We start from the raw sequence: 22,419 nt of genomic DNA on the forward strand, positions 1-22,419 counted from the left end.
CACTTACTAGTTTAGATCCAAGGGCTGCCTTGGGTAATTCTTTTGATCTAGCGTCTTGATAGATCTAATTTACTGCTTTGGTCTTGGGTGAGCATACAGTCTCACTTTTGTAAAATAGAGAAATTAAAGCATGTGATAAAAATACTAAAATTGGTGGAATCTTATGATGATTAAAATCAAATTGGGGATACCAGAAATGATTTTTTTATTGGTTAGATCCTTTTAATATTAATAAGTGTGATAATGTAATAATCCTGGCAGCTTTCTTCCATTAGAAATTGTATTTGGAAAGGTGAGAATCCTATCACTTTCTTTATGAGAATTCCACTTCTTTAATTTCTTAATATATAAACACGTATGCTTGGAAGTCAAACTGGAAATTTCTTAAAGTTCAGTCCTCAGGTCCTCCTGTTAAATCTAGCCTATAATCATTTTTATTCTTGCTGTCCTTGGAACACTAAAAACATGCTGATAATACCATTGAATTAATCAGGCTTATTTTCAGCTAGCTCATAAGAAATTTCAGAAATGTCTTGCTGATTAACATGGATCCCTGCGTAGTAAGATCTATCACTCACTCTTCAAATTACAAGATAATAAATTCCTAATACCCCAGTACCTGTGGTTTCAGTTTACATGTGAATGTGCTTGCTTTATCATTTTGCAAAAGGCATTTTTCTCATACTTCTAAATCTTAGTTGCATATTGCTATGGTGTTGGAAAAAAGATAAACAGTTTAGAGAGCCTGCAGGCAGGATACCCGACTTTTAATGGAAGAGAGAAAGAGTATTGATGGCTAGGAGGTATGAGGTGATGATCACCACAAATGAAAAATGTCTGTCCATAAATTCTGCAGAGCTTCAGCATCGCAAATAAACAAGTTACCTTTTCTACAATTTGAGGTACTCAGCCGATGAGCCAGAAATATGTTGGATCAGCTGCCAAACAGAGACTGTGTGAAATCATGTAAATGTGGAATTCCTTTTGAAATGGTACAAAGACCCCGTGAGGAAGTGTCCTTTATTATTTTAGGAGAGCAAAAGGATTACATTGGCTTATTAAAAACTCCTCTGTCTTTTCAGGAAATACTAGACTCTACACAATTGTTGCAAAATGGTAACGCTCATGGCCCAGATGGTTTTTCAGTAGAATAGTATAAGACATTTGCAGGTTTGTTGTGTTTTATACTTTTGGAAGCATATAATGAATCTTTTAAGAGTGGTAAATTGCCATCATTTTATGAGGCACATATAAGAGTGATTTTAAAACCAGATAAAGATCCAAACTTTTGTGCTAGTTGTAGACTTACTGCATCAATTAATGTTAACTACTATAGATGTTAACTACTATACTATACTGGCTAGGTAGTTGCAGGGGATCTTCTCAGACATAATTTATTCTTCCCAATTGCGGTTTTTAAAAAATCATTAAGCATCAAACAATTTACAGTTATTAACTAATATATTCAATATAGCCAAGAACAAAATGGATTCTGCAGTACAAGAATCTTTAGATGAAGAAACCCTTTTGATTTGATTTGGATCAAATTCCTAGAGCAAGTGATTATTAGATATGACTTTCGATTGAGATTTATTACTTGCAACTCTGTGCCAGAACTATAACAAATGATATGATTTCTGACTCTTGGATTACAATGTGGCACTCGGCAGGGCTGCCCACTTTCACCCTGGCTATTTAATTTCAACCTTGAACCTTGGCCACCATGGTAGGATAGACATTAAGAGAATTACATTGGCATAATGTGAGTATAAATTACTATCCATGCTGATATTTTGACAATTCTAGATCAGCAACCTATCAAGCATCCTAATTTTATAAAAGCAGTACAGTATGTTGGAAAGCATTATTTGGATAAATCTTACCTACTTCCCTTGTCTTCTAATATATTAATACAGTTAGGCAAAGAGTTGGCTGTTCCAACTGACTATATTGAATATCTGGAGCCTTATAAAAAAGAAAGGATTGCAAAAAGAGAGAATTAAAGGGATCAAAACTAGTGGAATATAATCAGTGACTCAGAATGCTTTTTTGTTGGATAAATGAAAATGATAGACTGCCACAGAAACCAATTTTAGCCCTTCCTGCACATGGCTGAGAGCTATCAAATAGCAGAATTTGCACTGACAATTTTGGTAAAAGACAGCCTAAATGGGTAAAAAAAATCACAATCTGCTTCTGTTCCAATAGATTTTTTAAAAAATAGTATATACAAGTGCAGTAGTCTTAAATTTGAGTAGAATTATGGAGTAAAGTGGAGATGGAATTGCTCCACACATCTTTGCTCCACACATTTTTCAATTTAAATCACTTCCCCCAGGCCTATTATGTTGTTGTTTAGATCATGAAGGAAACACAGAAGTATGAGTATATTTATGCAATGTAGGTCATGTGTACTTAATTACTGTGTTATTTTAGCAAATCAACATGTTTGTTGTTGTTGCTTTCTTTTTCTTTTTTGCAAATTCAGTATATAAGAACTTTCTATATTTTGTGGAATTAAATTCATCTGGAAAAATTTCATGCAAAGAAAACTATCTGCCAGTTCCGTTTCATTCAATTGTTTTCGTTGCAGTGAAGAAGAAAAAAATCTATTTCAACATTTTGATGAGTTACACATGATAGCTAAAAGCAATCCACACTTATTCCAAGATTATACTTCAGTTCCTTAGCGAACCCCCCTATTTGGCAATATTGCATTGATGAAAGTGGGAAAACTCAAGGGTCATTGGGCAAGAATGATGGAACATTGACTTCCTGGTGTTATTGTGCTTCAGAAATTATGAAAAACAATCTTTTTTCTCTCCTTACAACACAATCAATATGTGCGTAAGTCTTCAGTGGAAATACAGCATCTTAAAGTTAATTATGGGTCTAAATGTTTTTCATAATGAAGATAACTATCTTAAATTTTAGGTATGATAGTCTTTACATTCAATAGATACTCTTTATATCACTTGACAGCCAAGTATGAGTTAAGCAGGAAGTATATGGAATGCATCCAAAAGCATGTTCATCAAAGTATCAGAAGATATCGGGAGAACAGAGAACTGAAATACTGCTAGAGGAGGAAACCTGAGCTCCACTCTAAAGTGACAAGTTATCACAAGTACAAGAGGGAAGAGGAATATTTTTCTGCTTAAATGAATTTCTCTTGGTTTTGCAGTGTAGCTGGCAGAAATATTACAACTCTCAGTCTCCAATTTTTGCCCGCTCAACTTCTATGACTCCACAGTGATGTCTTTATATTTCTTTCTATCTACTTACAAAGATCAACTACACTGGCAATTGAATCTTACATTGACCCCAGAGACTTAAGAACAACTGCAACTGCAAACATTACATTGACATTGACAGCATTGTTTTCCAATGAAAGGGAATAGCCAGAGATTCAAGAGAAACAGCCAAAATGGCTAATGCTTCACTAGGACATAGTAGATGAAGTAGATACTTTCCTGTATCTAATGATAGGACTGTTCCTATCTGCATTTATTAACTGAAGGAACAAAGTCCATCCCAACTTTACTACAATGTGTGCAGTTGAAGTGTAAAACTTTATATGATTATTTGAATCATGGCTGAAGTCCCTCCTTCAATTTTAGATGCCTCAATTAACAAACTACAGTAATGTGCACACTTAGCTTTTGTCATGCCAAGAAAAAGTTCTATAGTTTTATTTTCATCATCATGGAAGAACAAAAGGAGGAAGAAACAGCAGAATGAATATAAAAATTAACGTTATAAAGTTGTATGAAATATGAGCAAGCTGGAAAAATTTAACCAAATTCCAATGTATTTCCATCATTTATGCAATCCATCTAAGCTCTAATCTTTAAATGGTATAGCAAAGTATAGCCCTTTTTCCTTTAGGTACACACGAATGTTTAGATACTGTGTTCCATGGGAGCACTGCATGCTAGAAAGAAGAATGGCTTATATGGTTGTAAAAACTGTTAGAAACCATTTATTTGCAAATGTTTCACTGATGCACCCAGCTGCCAACTACTGGTGAATATAGAAAGAAATATAAAGTATACAATATATAGCAATATAATGTATAATGTATACTTTATACAGTATGCTGTATAAAGCAATATCAAACAACCTTGGAAATTTTCAGATATGTGGACTTCAACTCCCAGAAATCCCCAATGTCCGGCTGGGGTGTTCTAGGAGTTGAAGTCGGGGTGAAATTCAGCCGGTTCTATCCGGCTTGGGCGAACCGGTAGCAGTGGCTGCGGGAGGCTCCACCCACCTGCACAGACGTCATGATGTCGCTTTTTTATGACATTTTAAGCCTCTGCGCATGCGCAGAAGGCTTTGGGCATGTGCAGACAACTGTGCGCACATATTTGTGAACCGGTAGGGAAGATAAGGGAATTTCATCTCTGGTTGAAGTCCATACATCTTAAAGCTGCCAAGATTGAGAAACACTATAACATATACAGTATATAGCAAATATATTAAAGATAGCAAAGAGATAGGTAGGTAGGTAGGTAGGTAGGTAGGTAGGTAGGTAGGTAGGTAGGTAGATAGATAGATAGATAGATAGATAGATAGATAGATAGATAGATAGATAGATAGATAGATAGATAGATAGATAGATAGGCAGGCAGGCAGGCAGGCAGGCAGGCAGGCAGGCAGGCAGGCAGGCAGGCAGATAGATAGATAACCCTAACCAGCAAACATACACAAAACCCTTTGCAATTAATGCTTCTTGGGTAAAGAAATATACAACTTCAAATCATTAGCAACATGTAGTCTTCCAAAAGAAAAGCATTTTCCCATTTATTTATTTCCTGATAACAAAACTGGCTGTAAATCAAATTTATATCAGGATTTGCTGGTTGCTTGGTGATGAAGTAAAAGGAACACAGTACAAAGTAAAAGAATTTTTAAAAATTAAACGTGTTGCCATGGTCACAATCATAAGTCATTGAGTTTGTTAATTTATTTCATATTTCATATAAAATATTTTCCCCCTTTGGCTACATTCAGAGCCAGCTGCATGTGAAAACATATTAAATATATATTAAAATATGATTCTGCTCATGAAAACATGAAATGAATGTGAATAAGGATGTAACTTTATATACGCTTAGCTGAAAGTAGGCCCTATTAAGCTCACTAGGACTTCTGAGAAGACACACATTGGATTGCACTATCCATTCAGAATTTAACATCTGAATCTGCTCATGTCCATCTTTCACCATTAGGTTTTCCATCAACAAATATTTTCCATTATTTTGTAATTAGTTGTTGATAATTCTAGTTGTGGAACATTATAATGTATGCATGTATTCAATAGGACAGACATACACTGGCATACTGTAAGAAGATCACATTTATATCACAACATTTATTACAACCACAATTGAGCGTAAAATGTATGTTGCTAAGCAAGACAGTTGTTAAGTGAGTTCTTCCCCAAAACTCACCCCAAAGAAAAGTTATGACTTTTCTTGCCTAAGTTGCTAAGTGAATCACTGCAGTTGTTAAGTTAGTAACATGGTTGTTAAGTGAACCTGACTTCCCCATTGACTTTGCTTGTCATAAATACATGCCAGTTGCCAAGCGTCCAAACTTTGATTACTTGACAATGGGGATGCTAAATCACTTTTTTCAGTGCCTTTGTAACTTCCAATGGTCATTAAACGAATGGCTGTAAATTGAGGACTATTTTTTCAATCAGAATAGAGCTGGAAGGGACCTTTGAGGTCTTCTAGTCCAATTCAAGCAAGAGATCCTATATCATTTCTGACAAATAACTATCCAGTCTCTTCTTAAAAAGCACCCACAACTTCTGACAATTTGCTCCACTGGTTAATTGTCTTCACTGTTATGAAGTTTCTCCTCAGTTCCGAGTTGCTTCTCTCCTCAATTACCAGTACTTTCCATCCGTTGTTTCTTGTCCTGCCCTCTGGTGCTTTGGAAAATAAGTTAGTCCCCCTCTTCTTTGTGGCAGCCTCTCAAATACTGGAATACTGCTATCGTGCCCCCTCTAGACCTTCTTTTCTCTAGACTAGCCAAACCCATATCCTGTAACCTTTCTTCATATGTTTTAGTCTCCAGGCCTTCAATCATCTTAGTTGGTCTTCTTTGCAGTTTTTCCAAAGTCTCAACATCTTTTTTGTAATGTGGTAACTAAAACTGGATGCAGTAGGTGTGACCTTACTAAGGCTTTGTAAATCTATACATTTATAAATTTACCTGTAATGGATTTCACATATACTCCGTCAACCAATTCTTCCCTGTGTTCAGCCATTATATCACCATGCAATCATGGTTAAAGCACATATGTGTAAAATTTTATTTACTGATTAATGTATTGATTGATTAATGAAATTTGTATGGCTACCCACCTCATAGAAATGACTCTGGACAGATACAATAATTAAATATATTTTACTCGCTTGGTAGAAATAATTCCAGAGAATTCCACAGTATTCTTTTTATGGTTATGATTATGTTTTTTGGAAAGATTGGTTAGCAGTTAAAAAAACAAGTCGCCTAAATCAGAAGAGTTCAAAATATCTGGCCAAGATAAAACAGACCTATTTGGGAACAGGCAAACCCTAGTACAGCGCATGTGCTGGCTGAGGAAGTCTGGTAGTGGAAGTCCATAAGTCGTAAAGTTGCCAAGGTTGGAGACCCCTGCCCTAGAAAACCTTGAACTGTTTCTGATTTGAAAAACGTATTTCTGCAAATTGTCAATTTTTTTCTTCAGAATGATCCATTATCCAAATCAGAGGTGGGTTTCAGCAGGTTCTGACCAGTTCTGGAAAACCGGTAGCGGAAATTTTGAACAGTTGGTAGAACTGGTAAATACCACCTGTGACTGGCCCCGCCCCATCTATTCTCTGCCTCCTGAGTCCCAGCTGATCGGGAAGAAATGGGGATTTTGCAGTAATCTTCCTCTGGAGTGGGGAGGGAATGGAGATTTTACAGTATCCTTCCCCTGCCACACCCACCAAGCCACGCCCATCAAGCCATACCACACCCACCAGGCCACGCCCAGAGAACCGGTAGTAAAAAAATTTGAATCCCACCACTGATCCAAACAATACATTTTGCACACCTCTAGGTAGAAGCATTAGAAAATGTCTGCTGTAAAATGCAAATATGCTATCCTTTCATCTCTACAGCTTGCAAGAGAACTTTAAATTCAGGTGAAAACCTTTTTGTCATACTAACTGCTCAGAATTCTTAACAAACTACAGATCAAATGAACCCAAAATAACAGTGAGAAACACTAGCAATCATTTTTTTTCCTGTTGTGTGATGTTATAGTTGAGAAATTTTTTGTTGCACCAAGATCTGTTGAAGCTCACAGAATAGTGCAATGATTGGATGATTTCTTCAAAACTTTCCTAATAGTCAACTGGTAGTGAGCACTGATTTGCTTTTAGCATCCCTTGTGTGTTCTCAGAATTGTGAAATCTGTAGAAACAAAGGTAAACGCAAGTCAGCTTTGAGTTACACTGTGAGGGATTCAGTAATGGAAATGAAGAATGTAGATAAAGTATCTGAAAGACCCCGTTTTTTGTCATGTTGGTGCAGCGGAACTTGAAACTATTGTATGGGTGTAAAAATAAGGCTTGAGCTATTTGCTTTTCATAATTTCTCTTTCGATATATGGGTTATTTAAAGATAGTATTGAAAAAAACAGAGGAGAGGAATAATCGGGGTTTATGGCAGTGGTGGAATTCAATTTTTTTTACCACCGGTTCTGTGGGCGTGGCATGGTGGGTGTGGTGTTGCTTGGTGGGCATGGCTTGGTGGCCATAGCAGGGGAAGGATACTGCAAAATCTCCATTCCCACCCCACGCCAGGGGAAGGATACTGCAAAATCCCCATTCCTTTCCCACTCCTGGGATATTGCAAAATCTCCATTCCCATCCCACTCTGGGGCCAGCAAGAGGTAGTATTTGTTGGTTCTCTGAACTACTCAAAATTTCTGCTACAGGTTCAGCAGGTTCTGAACCTGTCAGAACCTGCTGAATAGCACCCCTGGTTTATGGGACTGATGCAGAATGGGTTAGGAACATGTAGTCCCAAGTCTCCTTTTGTGGGTTGCTTTTTTATATTTATAGTTTGCAGAAATAATATTTCCCTTTTCCCCAACATTTCTGAAAACTGATGGCATGATTTGCTACTTTATAGAAGTGGAAAATAGATAAAAATTATTGTCCTATTGTCCTAAAGCAGGCTTCAGATAGTAGGGCTGTGCAAACTGTTTGAAGGTTTATGTCAAACATACTTTAAATCAGCTTTCCAAAAATTACAGGGCCTTCCCCCTCTTTCCTTTTAAATAGCAGAGTTTCTGCAAAGGCTCTTTCTGGCTAAGGGAGATGATGGAAAAAGTGCTTTGCGTTGACTCAGAGAGGTAAGTAGTTCTGGTGAAGCAAATTGTTATTATCCTGCACTAGCTCAGAAGATCATTATGAATAAAGAAAAGAGCAAACTCTCCAAGTTCTAAAGAAAAGAAAAACAGGAAATTACTAATCCAACTATTACCTCCCTCATCTCAATGTTTCAAAATCACAGATATTTTTCATCTGCAGTCTCCAAATTGCCACCCTGTATACGGCAGTCCAGGGTTTTGTGCATTGTTTGTCAATTTGCTCACACAGAAAGGGACCCATGCATTTTGCTAAGTGGAAATTACCAAATTAGAGAACTATCCGTAGATCAAAAATGACAGCAGTGTTTCAGACCTGAGTAATCAAAAAAGCAAGTGGCAGCCAAATCATTAAAGAATTGAATAACATTAGGGCCAATATTTATTTGCCAGTCAACTTCTAGCACTATACATCCATCAACTAAATGTAACTTTGATAAATTAACCAGATTAAAGTACAGCTCTAAGAGTTAAAAAAAAATGTGGGCAGCCTTAATTGGCTGGTGTTTACACAAGCATCCCTGTGGCTGTGACTTTGGAATTTCCAGTTTTGGATGTGCCACCCTCAAAATGACAGAAACGAGGCTGACTTTTTTGGGAACTGGGGTTATAACAGGTTTTGGGAGACCGTAAAAGTGGTGTACAGGTGGCACACAGAGTCATATTGGTGGGCATGCAAGCGTTGCCCTAGTTTAGCTGCAGTGCGCATGCACATGCCAGCCAGCTGATTTTCAGGCCTTCTGGGCCCACCGGAAGACGGGAAACAGGCTGTTTTCTGCCTCCAGTGAGGTGGGGTAGGCCCATTTTTTGCTCTCCCCAGGCATCAGAGGCTTTCTAAGAGCCTGGGGAGGGCGAAAACAGCCTTCTCCACCTCACCGGAGACCCTCCGGAGGCCAGAAACGGCCCGTAGAAAGCCTCCGGAGCCTGGGGAGAGTGAAAAATCCCACCAGAAGTCAGTAAACGGGCTGTTTCTGGCCTCCAGAGGGCCTCCAGGGGGGGAGGCCGTTTTTGCCTCTGGAGCCTGGGGAGGGCGAAAAACGGGCCTGCTGGGCCCAGCATGCCATCACGTGCCAAAAGCGGGGGGAGCGCGGGGGATCACGCGCACATGTGTGGGGAGGTGGGGCGCATTGAATTATGGGTGTGGCCACGCACGTGACCCCTCCACGCAACCTCCGCTTTTGGCACGCGACAGCAAAAAGGTTAGCCATCACTGCTATAGAAGTTCATTGATGTTCTATATTTCTATACGGGAAATGCCACACTGAGTGATGCCACAATAATATCAGTGCATCTCTCGCCCTCGCTCTCTTTCTCTCTCTCACACACACACAATGCCCTCTCTCTTGAGGTTCCAAAAATTCCTTATAACCTGCCTTTGTTCCCAGGCCTGAGGTTAGTGTGTTGCAAGGTTGGGGAAGGGTTCTGGTGCTTTGTTTAAGCAATATTTTTAATGTGGGCTGTTTGTGTACATTTTTAGCTTTTTAGTATTACATTTTGTAATACACCCAGAAACTACTGGATTGGGTGGATATAATAAATTTATGGTAATTAAATAATAAAAATAAAATTAACATTGTAACTCAAACAGTGATGATAAATAATCCCAGGAGATGGGCTGTCGTAGATCCATGTATTTATCTTCAGAATATATAGATCCTATTCTTTAATCAATGTAACTTACAAATGTCACTTAATTCCTTAGTTCAAGATAATGCACTAACTCACAAAAAAAAAAAAGGTTCTGGAGGAAGAGGGGAAACCAACTAAAGGACTAGTTCTTGATGTTAAGTTTGTTTCAAATGAATTTAATACACTAGTTTAGGCAAAGATGAGGAACTGCTGCTGGCTACTTCACAGTTGAGAAAAATTAAAAAATAAACGTAAATAAAATAGTTTACATAATTAGTGTAGTTTCCAACCATAGTACCTGTGGGTTCTTGGCATTTGTAAAGTTCCATATCCTACTTGATGATTTTTATATTATATTTTTAATAAAACATTAAATTGAAAGATAGCACCTCGCAAAGCATTCATTTTCATTTGCAAGAATGCCTAGGGATCCCAGAGGAACAAAAGTGTCCCATCTGTGCAGAAAAAAGGGCACAAAAAGTTAGTTGAGACATTAGGTGATGCTGAATGTATGACAAACAACCACTTTATATTGCATTCTAGCAATTGAGTGTTTTATGACAAACCACCTTCTTCCTCAGATCAAAGCTCCTCCCCTTTTTAATGTGTTTTCATTTTGCAGTTACCATCTTGACTTTTTGAGCCCCAACCTAATTGTTAAAAAAATTATTAATCCAGCAGTTTGTTTTTAGCAATTTAACAATTTAAAATTTATTTTAGAAATATAGGTATAAAGTACATGACTATTTCTCCTACTTCTAATGCTTATCTCTATTTAGTCTTTTAATTCCAGTTTAGGAACGAAGCCTGAGGTTCTATTCACAGACCTAGGAGTGGATATTTGCCCCAATTCGCTATGAGATGTAAGAGATCCTGTGGGTCGTATTAAAAGGTCAAGATCAGACCGCTACCACCGGTATTGAAGCGATGCTTCATTATCCTCGGTGCAGCAGCACACACTCAGAATCATTAAGGCGGGCTGGGTAGGAAGCGTAGCCGAAGGCATTTGGGCATATATGAGATTCAAGTGAATTACACTGCAGGCGGACGTGGAGAATTCAGATTGGCAACCGAAACATCAACCCGCCTATTCTAAATATTTGTGCTCTGCGTATATTTGTTCAAATGAGTTTGGATCATAAATGCTTCCTGTATGTTTGAAAGAAGGTGCTTGTCCACATAGGTTATATTTTTCACATGTGACGATTCAGCAATTTTTATTTTCCTTCTAAAGAGGATCAAATTGACACTCAAAATGTAGGTATTTGGAGGTATAGGGTTGTAATTTTAAAAAACTTCCCATTTTGGGGGTTGGCGCTTTGTGTTAAGCCATGATTTTCTTAATTGTTGAATAAACTACAGTTCTTTTTCATTCAGTACACCAAGAGTAAACTATGAATCATAGTTTGCAAACTTCAGAAGCCACGTTTTCCGAAAATGCTGTGGTTTACTGAATTAATAAAGCTGACTACATTTGCACAATACAGTAAACTGAACAATAAACTCAACTAACCACATAGAATTCAAACAATGCATGGAGAAGCGAACTGAACAATTAATTCACAAAAATAAATATCAGAATCAAGTGTGTTGCTTAGGTTTACCTTTTAGGCCTACTAAAATGAGATAGGGTGATGTGTGAAACCACCTCTTAGCATGTATGAAATAGGTTTTCACATTTAGATATAATATTTGGGCATGGTGTGTTATGTGAAAATTACTGGGGATAGGACTAAACGTGTGAACACAGTTAATTATGGCTTTCTGTGATATGTAAACCAGTTTTGGTATTATATGAAAATATTATATATGAAATAGGGCAAGGAAAACAAAACTTATCACTCCCTCATTTTGGCCATAATGTGTATATATAAGCTATTTTATTCTGTTTATTTTAATATAGACATTGCCTTCTGTGAGGCCCACTTCTTCAAAATTCTGCCCCCTTTTGTCTTGGAAAAGAGCAATGTCATGTTTTGATATATGAAAAAAATCACTTCATTCTGACTATTGTATCTCGACCTGTTTTTTGCATACATATCAATTAGCTAGAATAATACAACATTCTAAGCTGTAAACTATAATCAAATTGTGCAGTTCCATGCCCATAAAAACATCCTTTCTGTGGCCTTTGAAACTTCCTCTCATCATGATTGCTTCATACTGGCAGTAGAGTTCAGTTGCTCAAGAGGAGTTTGCACTCATTTGTGTATGAAAAGAGAAATTTGTCTGATTGGTTTGTGTAAAGGTTTGCAACAGGAATAGGTTTGCAACAGTGTCTGCAGAAAACTCTGCAGAGATTAATGAAGATCTGGATCCAATGGCATAACTCTAGAATGAAGGATGCATAGGTACAGAATAGGTCAGGAGTGTCAAACTCGCAGCCCGCAGGCCGGATGCGTAACACACTGGCCATGCCCACGCCCAGTTTAGCGAAGAGGAAAAAAAGGCACAATACGTCACGTGATGACGCTGTGACGACATGAGTTTGACACCCCTGGAATAGGGGATACCTGGCTCAACAGTAATAACTATAAGAGAGATCTAAGTGTCATGTTGGACCACCACTTAAGTCAGCACTGTGCTACAGTTGCCAAAAAAGCCAACCCAATCAACAGAGGGATAACATCAAGAACACAAAAGTGGTAATACCGCTTTATACTGCATAATGAGTCCACACTTGGAATACTATGTGCAGTTCTGGTCACTGTGATACAAGAAAGATACTGAGATTCTAGAAAGTGTGTAGCGAAGAGCAACAAAGATAAGAGGTCTAGAAGCTATATTGTATGATAAACAATTGAGGGAGCTAATAATGTGTAGCCTATTGAAGATAAGGATTGGGGGAACGGGACATGATAACTGTCCTTCAGTACTTGAGGAACTGTCACAGAAGGGATTGTCTTATTCTCCAAAGCATCAGGGGACAAGACAAGAAGTAATGTGGAAGCTTGTTAATGAGAGATGTAAGCTAGAAGTACAAAGAAATTTCCTGAGAGTTGGAACAATTAATTTAATAGCTTGCCTCTCGAAATTGTGGGTGCTCCATCACTGGAGGTTTTCAAATATAAACTGAACAACCATTTGACCGGGATGGTATAAGGTCTCCTGCCTTAAAGCATAAGGTTGGACTAGAAGACCAAGGTTCCTTCCAGTGTTGTGATTCTATGTTCTACTCTGTCCTCTCTTTTAGCAATCCATGCACTCCTTGTCTAAGAGATTGCTCAGCTGTCACTTCCGTTTGCTTTTTCTTCCAGGCACACACACACATCGAAACTACATGCTGATTCCCCTGGCAAGATGTAATTAGCTAGTGTTAGGCTTTACCTATTACAGTCTCATATTTTCTGTAAATAAATAATCCCTCAGTTCTAGTTACAAAACCTGCTTCACTAATTGTTATTGAGGTCAGACTACACATTCGGTATTATAAACAAGTATGTATTGCTATTTGCATGAGATCATGCATGCTACATAATTTGCCCCCTCCCAAAACTCCTCTACAGAGACCCAGGATGGGTTGACTATGTACTGGGAAGAGAGTTCAGGAAGGGGAAGTAAAAAAGAGCCAGCCTAAAAGTAGAGAAGACAGTGGAATTTGAGGATAGTTGCACATTCCCAGACTACACTCAATATACTGTATCTTTTATATTTTTATAAGCACTGGGATCTACCTGAAGGCCCCCAACCAGGGATGAAATCCAGCAGGTTCTGACAGGTTCTGGAGAACAGGTAGCAGAAATTTTGAGCAGTTTGGAGAACCGATAGTGGAAATTTTGAGTAGTTTGGAGAACCCGCAAATGCCATCTCTGGCTGGCCCCAGAGTGGGGTGGAAATGGAGATTTTGCAATATCCTTCTCCCAGAAGTGGGGAGGGAATGGGGATTTTGCAGTATCCTTCCCCTGGAGTGGGGTGGGGATGGAGATTTTGCAGTATCCTTCCTCGAGTGCGGTGGGAATGGAGAGTTTGCAGTATCCTTCCCCTGCCATGCCCACCAAGCCACGCCCACCAAGCCATGCCCACAGAACTGGTAATAAAAATTTTTGGATTTCATCACTGCCCCCAACCTCTTAGGAAGAACAGGATTAGACTAGACAATACTTGACATTATCGACCAGTTGTTTGGTGGCAGTTTCAGAGAAGGGACAGATAATGTTTGATTTGCATCACTGGAAAACCGTACATTTAAGCATAATTAAAGAGTTGCTACTTTCCATAGCAAAACTGTCCTATACAAGGTCTACCCTTGTAAGCTTTGATTAGCATTCCTTGCCAGGATTCCCTCTTCGAACTACAATTCCCAGAATTCCTTTGGGAGAGGGGAAAACTATGACAACCATAAACCCATTGAAGTTTGTCAGGCAGACGTCATCTAACTTCCTCTGAGCTCGCTGTCATTGAGCGGCTCTCCGCGTGCTGATTTACCCCGCGTGCCTCCGTCTCCTGAGACCACCACGGTTGATCGCGCGCACCAAGATTTCCCCCCCCCCCTTCTTGCTTTATAATACAGCAACTGTGGCAAAACCGGCTTCATTTGGTCGCAAGTGACGGCCGCGTTTCTTGGAGGCGGGTGGAAGGAGTAGTCTTTACAACTTCACTGCCGTCAAACGAACACGATAGGTTTAGCTTTGAAACTATCACTCCGCCCCGGGTCTCTTGCACCGAAGCCTAGTAGACGAAGCGTGGGAAAACGGGTTTATGACGGTCAAGCTCTCAGTGGCCGAAAGGACCAGTCGTTTAAAAAGATTAAAACTTTTTAACATTGTACTGACGGATACAGTTATACCTACTTTCTCTTTAAGCGTCCAAACCACCATTGTATAAACAGATAGATGAATGTTTCTTTGCAAACGTTTATATCTTGTTTACTGGCTTGGCTTTGTCAAGCAAGCTGTCTCCCACGTCATCTGAAAGATACCGTAGTAGAGAGTGTGAGTGTGTGTGTGTGTGTCTATCTCTCTCCCTCTCCGTTTGTTAACTGGCTTTCTCCTCGCAACCCCAATGCTTGTTCCCTTCGCTTTTTGCCCCGCCTTCCTCATAAGGAAATCTAAAGTTAACCCTTTATTTGCACAATTCTGAAGCCGCCCTCTCCTACCGCATCCCGGAGCACTCGCTCTGTGGCACCGGTCGGACTAAGGAGGTTCCTCCGTCCTCCTGCCCGGCCTGAGCGCTCCAAGGAGAGCCAGCCAGCCAGCGCTACTTGCACCCATCCCTTCGCCGTGCTTTGTCCGGGATTCGCCGGCTTCTCTCGCAGCAGCCCGAGCCGAACCGGTGAAGGGCAGCGAAGCGGGAAACGGCGCTGCACCGCCAAAGCGACAGGAAGAAGCGGAGGGCGGTACGGCGGCGGAGTCGCCTCCCCTTACTCCCCGCGCCTGCCTTCCAAGCCTCGCGTAGAGACTCCTCGTAGAAGCCGCCTCTTCGCCATCCACCGGAGCCAGGAGGAAGACTCGCTCTTCCGAGCTGCAGAAGGCAGAGAAACTGCGAGGCGGCGCCGCCGGTGCCGAAAGCAAAGCGGCGAAAGAGGAAGCGAGACAAAAGAGGGCGAGAGCGAGAGAGGAGGTGAGTGGCAGGCGGAGAGCGGGCTGGAAGCTCAGCTTTTCTGCGGCTCGGGCTTCACTGCTTCGTGAGGGGCGCGGGAAGGGGGCGGTGAGACCAGGTAAACGTCTTCTCCTCTCGCCGATATCCCCGCCTCAGCTTGCAGCCCTCAAGAAGCCACTGATGGACGGGCGCACTCGCGGTCCTTCCAGCTAAAGGCGACCGGGGACAGCGCCGGGTGGTAAACGAAAGGGGGTGGTGGCGGCGGCGGCGGCGGCGTGGCTTTGAGCCTCGGCACGTGAAAACAGAAAGTGCTGTGAGGAGGAGGAGGAGGAGGAAGAAAACGAGCCCTGGCTGATCGCCGCATGATAAAGTGCGAAGGCCTTCCTGGATGTCTGTAATATGTAACTGCACCCGTGTGTGTGTATGTGTGTGTGTGTGTGTGTGTAACTTACGCCTCTAGGATCCACGCTGGGGCCGATTTATGTTTTCCCGTGTGTTTCAATTGATTTAATAAATGCGGGTGTTTTTTTTTTTTTTTTTTGCCCCGTGGTTCTACTCTCCTTTTCAAAGGAAAAGGAGCGGCGCTGAATGAGAAATACGGTAGCCTGTCGCGAAAAAGCATCGAACCACCGCAGGGGAAACACTAGAAATAATAATAATTTTAAAAAGGGTTTGGTTGATGGAGATGAGGGATTAGGGAAGGGGGGGGATGCACTGCTGCTCAACTAGCCAGCCATAGGGATGGAAGCAAGAGGAGGTGGGGAGGGGGGTGTCTCGCAGTGGCAAAGAAGAGGAAATATTTCCCTTTCTCTGCCATTTTTGCAGAAAGCAAAGCCTCATGAATAGGTGGTTAAAAATGTAAACCTTTGAACGTTTAACTAAGGACGAAGAGTGGCCTGTGTGGTTTCCTAATGATGAGTTCAAGGACTGAGAAGCTTTTCTCGTTGCTGCCCTACATAGATAGTTATTCATCATCAGCATAGGAACTAAATTAAATATTTTGGCATTTTCATATGGATTTAAAGCAAGGGAGAACACAGGGCAGGCTTCTCCCCCGTTATATATGGCTCCTGTGTGATGGCATCGATGCCCTTAATAAGAATTTCAGTCTGGTAAATTGGAAGAAAGTGAGAATCTTTGGATACTGTGATGTTTGTATTTGGTGGGAAGGTACATCCACCCTTCTTGATACTTTTCGGAGGATATTTTAAAAATTGCTTCTTCTGCCCTGGTGTAATAGCAGAGAGGAAAAGCTTAGCTAGATGGTGCTTTAACAGGTTGTTCAGCACTATAGTAGTATTTTTTGGCCTCAAGGACCAATGGTAGCTTTACTTTTTTTTCCCCCCCTCATGTTGTAAGAGAGGGTGCGGTACCTGCTCTGTAATGCCGCACTGCTAGCAGCAGATAATAACCAAGGCTTCTATGCATGGACGGAATAATATTTCTGCCCTCTTTCAGAGTCTTATCAGAAGAACAGATAAATGTTGTTTTCGGCATAATACTTTAAATTTCCTAAGAATTTTTTTTTACAAACCTCTGCATGAAATTCAATGCTGAATTAGGCCATTATGTGCAATATGTGCAATATGTTCAAATATAATTTTTTAAAATTGTTTTTCTGGTCAAGTTTAATCCTCTTCGGCCATCCATATTTGTAATAGTCTAGTACTTAAGTACCTTTATCAGTGTTAAAATTTATTAAAACTAATAAACTTTAGTTTTACCGTACACTGCCTTTCTATGATAGGTTTTGTCTAATACTGTTGATTTCATTGTGATATAGTCGATTTTAGTTTGCTAGAAGGTTTTGAGATTTATATGGCCCGTTTGCTAGAAGGTTTTGAGATTTATATGGTTTTAAATCAGTGTTCTCATTTAAAAATAAGCATATTTATGTCATGATAGAGAGACTCTGCTGCAAGTCCGCCCTTGGCCATGGAAGCATGCTGAGTGACTATGGGTTAGTTTCTCTTTCTCAATTCAACCTACCTTCTCCAGTGTGGTTGTATGGAAAAATTGGAAGAATTGTCTTTAGTTTCTGAAGTAAAGTGGATTATAAATCCAACAAATAAATAAATAAATTTATTTGTATTAAAGATAGTTAAATAAGATGCACTTATTGCTTTATTTAAAACAAATAGCAGGTGTGGTATTTTAAACTCAAATTATTTCTAAATGGTAAATGCATATTTTAATGAAGGGATTTTTTAATTATGGAAAAATGTGGATGATTGATTTCAGGATTTATTGAGTACTGATTATATATTGATTAAATAGTTATGAGCACTTAGTTAGGAAGAAATGTTGACTATATCACAGCATGGTGCATGCTTATTTTTCTGTCCATTATATTGATTGGGATATTTTATTCCCAGTCTTTGCTTAGAAATTGGATGAGAAATATATTGCATTTATATATGACATATGCATACTGTATACAGTCAGGCAAAAAAATGATTCTTTGATATGGAACAAGAGTTTTGGGTGGATTACTCTAGTTTTATGTTGGAATAAATCATAATGGAAGAAGGCAGTGGTGTTTTCATACTGCTCTCTTCACCCCAAACATGAATATTTCTGTGAAATCACCATGAATTGAACTTGTGTCTTTATTGTTTTTACAGTAAAGTTAACAGGACCTAATCTTCTCGTAATAAGAATAATGATGATTCTTCAAATTAATATTTTTCCAGGAGAGATAGAATGCTGGAGAATGCTAGATAAATTCTTAATATGGCCTAAGTCCTAAGGAAGAACATTGGAGATATAAAAGCCTTCTCTGTTAATTGCAATCCAACAAAGTTGCCTTTAAATGTTAATAATGCATTATACATTTGTTGGTAAATGGAGGTAGGGACATCCTCAGCTTTTTATGTTATTGAGTCATTTCTCATTGTGCCCTCATTTTACCTTTTGGCCCTATGTTAGGCATATAATTCCTTGATGTGTCTATTGTTGGCAGTGTAAAAGTAACTCATGCTGTTTTTCAGGGATGTCATGTTCTGGTTTATCTCTAAGCCCAGCACAAGATCCCACATGGGTAGAACATTTATTCCCAACTTGGTAGCTTTGTTAGTATGGTTCTCCGGGTAGCTCAGCTAGTATATTAGAAATGCAAACATTAACCTTAATCTTGGTTTAATTTCAACTCAAAGGACATGATGTACTACCCCTACGTTTTCACTTTTGAGCCCTCTCACCTTTATTCTGATCTGTTCCATTGAAACCATTCATCTTAATAATATTTAATCTCTAACTGAGCTTTCTACATCTAGTATTACCACCATAAAGTCTTTACTTATGCCAGCTACTACACAATAAAAGTCATTTCTGTTTTTACTTCCTCTCTCTCTTCTAGCAGATTTTTTATTTGAACTGACTTTGCACCATTGTTTCTCTGCAAAGTGCCATAATGGTACTATATATTAATAACCAAACTAGAATTTCATCATAGATTTGATTTACTAATATAGTTCTGATCTATGTAATGGCGATTGATACGTTAATGACCATTTCTTTATAAATGCCTCTACAAACGTTTATATTTTGTTTACATTTTTGTAATTGTAAACTAAGACACTTTTGCTAGCTTCAGTTTAATTTCCATGATTTACTAAGTTTGAACATTACTAATAGGGTTGATATTTTTCAGAACTTGCAGTATTTCTTGTACTTTTTTCCCCCTTTAGTCTGTGTCTGCCTTTTTAAAAAACTTAATCGCCACTTCCTCTTTGCTAGAACATGCAAAGTTTAAGTGTTATAAATCTCAAATTGTGAAATACTTGCATATGAATTGTTCTATTAATAATCAGTTTAATAGAAATATTTTACTCTTTAAAAACATTTAAATAAATCATTACAAGACTGGGTTCATACAATACAGTTTTAAAGTGGTGTGCATATGCATATACAGATACACATACACCCATAGATACATGCAAAACATTTTATGCTTTAAAAATATCATTACCAATCTTTCAGTTTTATTCAGGAGTAAATTCTACTGTGCATAGTTGTGCTTTACAAGGACTATAAGCAGTATAAGGATCAGAATTGCTCAAATGCCCCTCCCCCCAACTATTTTCTCTTGTGAGGTATGAAATCAGAAGTACTGTGTGGATCTTAAAGAACAATTGTTGATCCCTATATTATATTTTCCACATGTACTGCTACAACTAATGAAAAAATCCTGGGATTTCCAGATTTTCATTTTCAGTCTAAAACCCTGTAACCCAAAAGTGCAGTGAGATTTACCAACAAACCTGTGGCTGGATATGAAATTCGGAAAAGGTAGCTTATAGACTACTTCATTAGGACATACGTAAGCAAAGATGGTGTCTTGTCGTGACAGAAAGGCAGCAAAAGAGAATTTTCAGCATTTTGTTGTGATATTTTTACCTGTAACAGGAGAAGAATAGCCCTTTGACCTCAGTCAGAGAGAGAGAAAAAAGTGGACTAAACAGTCAATAGAAAAACAGGAAGTAGATTCAAAATTATTTGTGTGTGTGTATATATGTGTGCTTGCAAATTGTTATGCCTTTTAGCTGCTAGTTTTTTAGCTAAATTATTTGATAACAGGGCTGTGAACACAGTTTATGTGTTACAGCTACTTAACATTTTTAAAAATAAATGCCCTGTTAGGTCTAGGAATTCTATAATGGAAAACGGATTGTGGAGATCAGTCAATTAATCTCTTGTCTTGTACATGAAAGTCTGATTGTGATAGAGATTACCAATTACTGTATTCTTTACATCATTTTTAAAGATGTAAGTTTTGCTCCCTCCCCCTTTTCATTATTTCTTTCTTGATTTGTTGTTAAAATGAATTCCCAATCATTTGGAAACTAGATCAGTAATATGACATCTTCATTTATTTATATTAGAATTTTAAACAAGTTCTGTAATAATGTTTCAAATAATTATGGCTTGCTTTTTAATAAAAGGATTTATGATTGGAAATGAGTTATGAAGTTGAAAGGTCATTAAGAAAGAAATAATGTTTCACTTCTGTATAAGTATTCTCAGTAATTATTTTTGGCAGCCTGATTTTTTTTAGATTTTTTTTTCTTTCCACGATATAGTACTTATTCTGAATTTGTTTCAACTAATCACGTGACAATAAAGCAAAGTACCTTCTTGTTTGTTCTACTATGTCAGTCAGCTTTCAGTTTTACCTTCAGCAAAGGTACATTCATGCTGTCTAACAAAACTTTTAAAAATTTCTAAATTCTATTTGACACTTCACCAGATTTATATATCTGGACAACTTGTGAAATAATCCAGAATGGATGGATATGGAAAGATAGGTGCATGCTAATCTATATCTAGCATCATATACCTTGCTCTTTAGCTTAAGCGTAGCTTAAGAAGAATAAAACCAAATGGTCGCTGCCTACAGGGCTTGTAATCTAAAAAATATAATACAGGTAGTCCTCAATTTATTACCACAATTGAGCCCAAAATTTATGTTCTTAAGTGAGACATTTGTTAAGTGAGTTTTGCCCCATTTTACGATATTTCTAGCTACAGTTGTTAAGTGAATCATTGCAGTTGTTAAGTTAGTAACTTGGGTTGTTAAGTGAATCTGGTTTCCCATTGAGTTTATTTGTTAGAAGGTTGCAAAAGCTGTTCACATGACCCCAGAGACACTGCAACCATCATAAATATGAACCATCTGAATTTTGATCATGTGACCATGGGGATGCTGCAATGGTCATAAGTGTGAAAAATGGCCATAAGTCACTTTTTCAGTGCTGCTTTAACTTTTGAATGGTCACTAAACGAACTGTTGTAAATCGAGGACTATCTGTAGATAAGGGACATCGAAAGAAGAGGAAGGGACAACCAAACAAGAAGAATAAAAAGGGAACTCACCCTTAATACTTCATGGTTCTTTACTAGAAAGGTATGATGGAAATGGCGCTGTACAGGAAGACTTTGGAGATACTGTCACCCCCAGGAACAGACAGTGCTCCTTTTTCATCACACAGTAGTTGATTGTAAAGAGACAAAGATGCTGAGCCAAACAAAACACCTGCAGCCAGCAAGATAATAACATTTCATTGTCTGCTGCTTCTCTTCCTCAGATGGCTTTTGGTTCTGATAGCCTCTGTGAGAAATGAATGGACGTGTTGCTTTTGTTTGTAGAGTTGTAGGATGATTAGCAGTAGAAGGCAACTGCAACTAGTCTCTCTCTCAGTGGCAATATAAAGTCTTCAAACTGAGCCTTATTCCTGGTGACCATGTTTTTCATTGGCATCTTCTGGGGTTTTTTTCCCCTCCCCAGCTTTCAAAACTACCACTCTTGGATTTTCCAGTGGTCTCCCATCCATCCAAGTATTTACACAGGTACAACTCGCTTAGTTTTTTCCAAGGGTTAGCTAAGTACAGTACTTGTCTGGGATTTTTGCTGGGAAATTTGGTGTCATTTACAAATGGCAGGTATGTTCAAATGAACTGTAACTAGGGTACATCTAGAAGGAGACTCCTTTTGTCTTCAAGGCATGGCTGGGTAATTATCTTTTTTAAGGCAGTTGCTGCTGTGTAAATTCTTGATAATCTACTGTGCTTCCAACATGATGAAACAGCATTTGTTGGTGCATTGTCTTATAATCGCAGGAGTGGAAGGAGTTTGAAAGGCTGAGTGTGATCCATTTGTGTTTATAGGTCAAAGTAGAAATATAATGCTCTGATTGAGGAAGAAGGGGGGGTCTTGCAGGTTTCAGTTTTCGTTAAAACAAAAAAAAATTGCTGATAAATTTATGTACAGGCAGTCCTTGACTTACGACCCCAATTGAGCCAAAAAATATGTTGCAAAGAGAGACATTTGTTAA

At 38.8% G+C, this 22,419-nt stretch overlaps 1 protein-coding gene and 1 long non-coding RNA gene across 3 annotated transcripts in view; one reads left to right on the forward strand and one right to left on the reverse strand.

The window, feature by feature from the left end:
* Window positions 1-12,067: 12,067 nt before the first annotated feature.
* LOC148115118 (uncharacterized) lies at window positions 12,068-15,230 on the reverse strand. Its single transcript, XR_015732203.1, has 2 exons — window positions 15,144-15,230; window positions 12,068-14,955 (listed from the first exon to the last, which is right to left on the reverse strand). It is a non-coding gene; the product is annotated as an uncharacterized LOC148115118 (long non-coding RNA).
* The window catches only part of CDC42SE2 (CDC42 small effector 2), a 63,801-nt gene continuing 56,314 nt past the window's right edge, over window positions 14,933-22,419 (forward strand). Inside the window, exon 1 of one of the 2 annotated variants that reach the window (XM_034410015.3) lies at window positions 14,933-15,607. The gene's annotated coding sequence lies outside the window, so the exon portion shown is untranslated. Of the gene's footprint in view, window positions 15,608-15,717; window positions 15,957-22,419 lie in introns of those variants that run through there. The other variant, XM_034410016.3, reaches the window with a different exon arrangement.

The sequence above is a fragment of the Pantherophis guttatus genome, chromosome 2 (assembly GCF_059756535.1).
Source record: "Pantherophis guttatus breed Tessera chromosome 2, ASM5975653v1, whole genome shotgun sequence".
NCBI lineage: Eukaryota > Metazoa > Chordata > Lepidosauria > Squamata > Colubridae > Pantherophis > Pantherophis guttatus.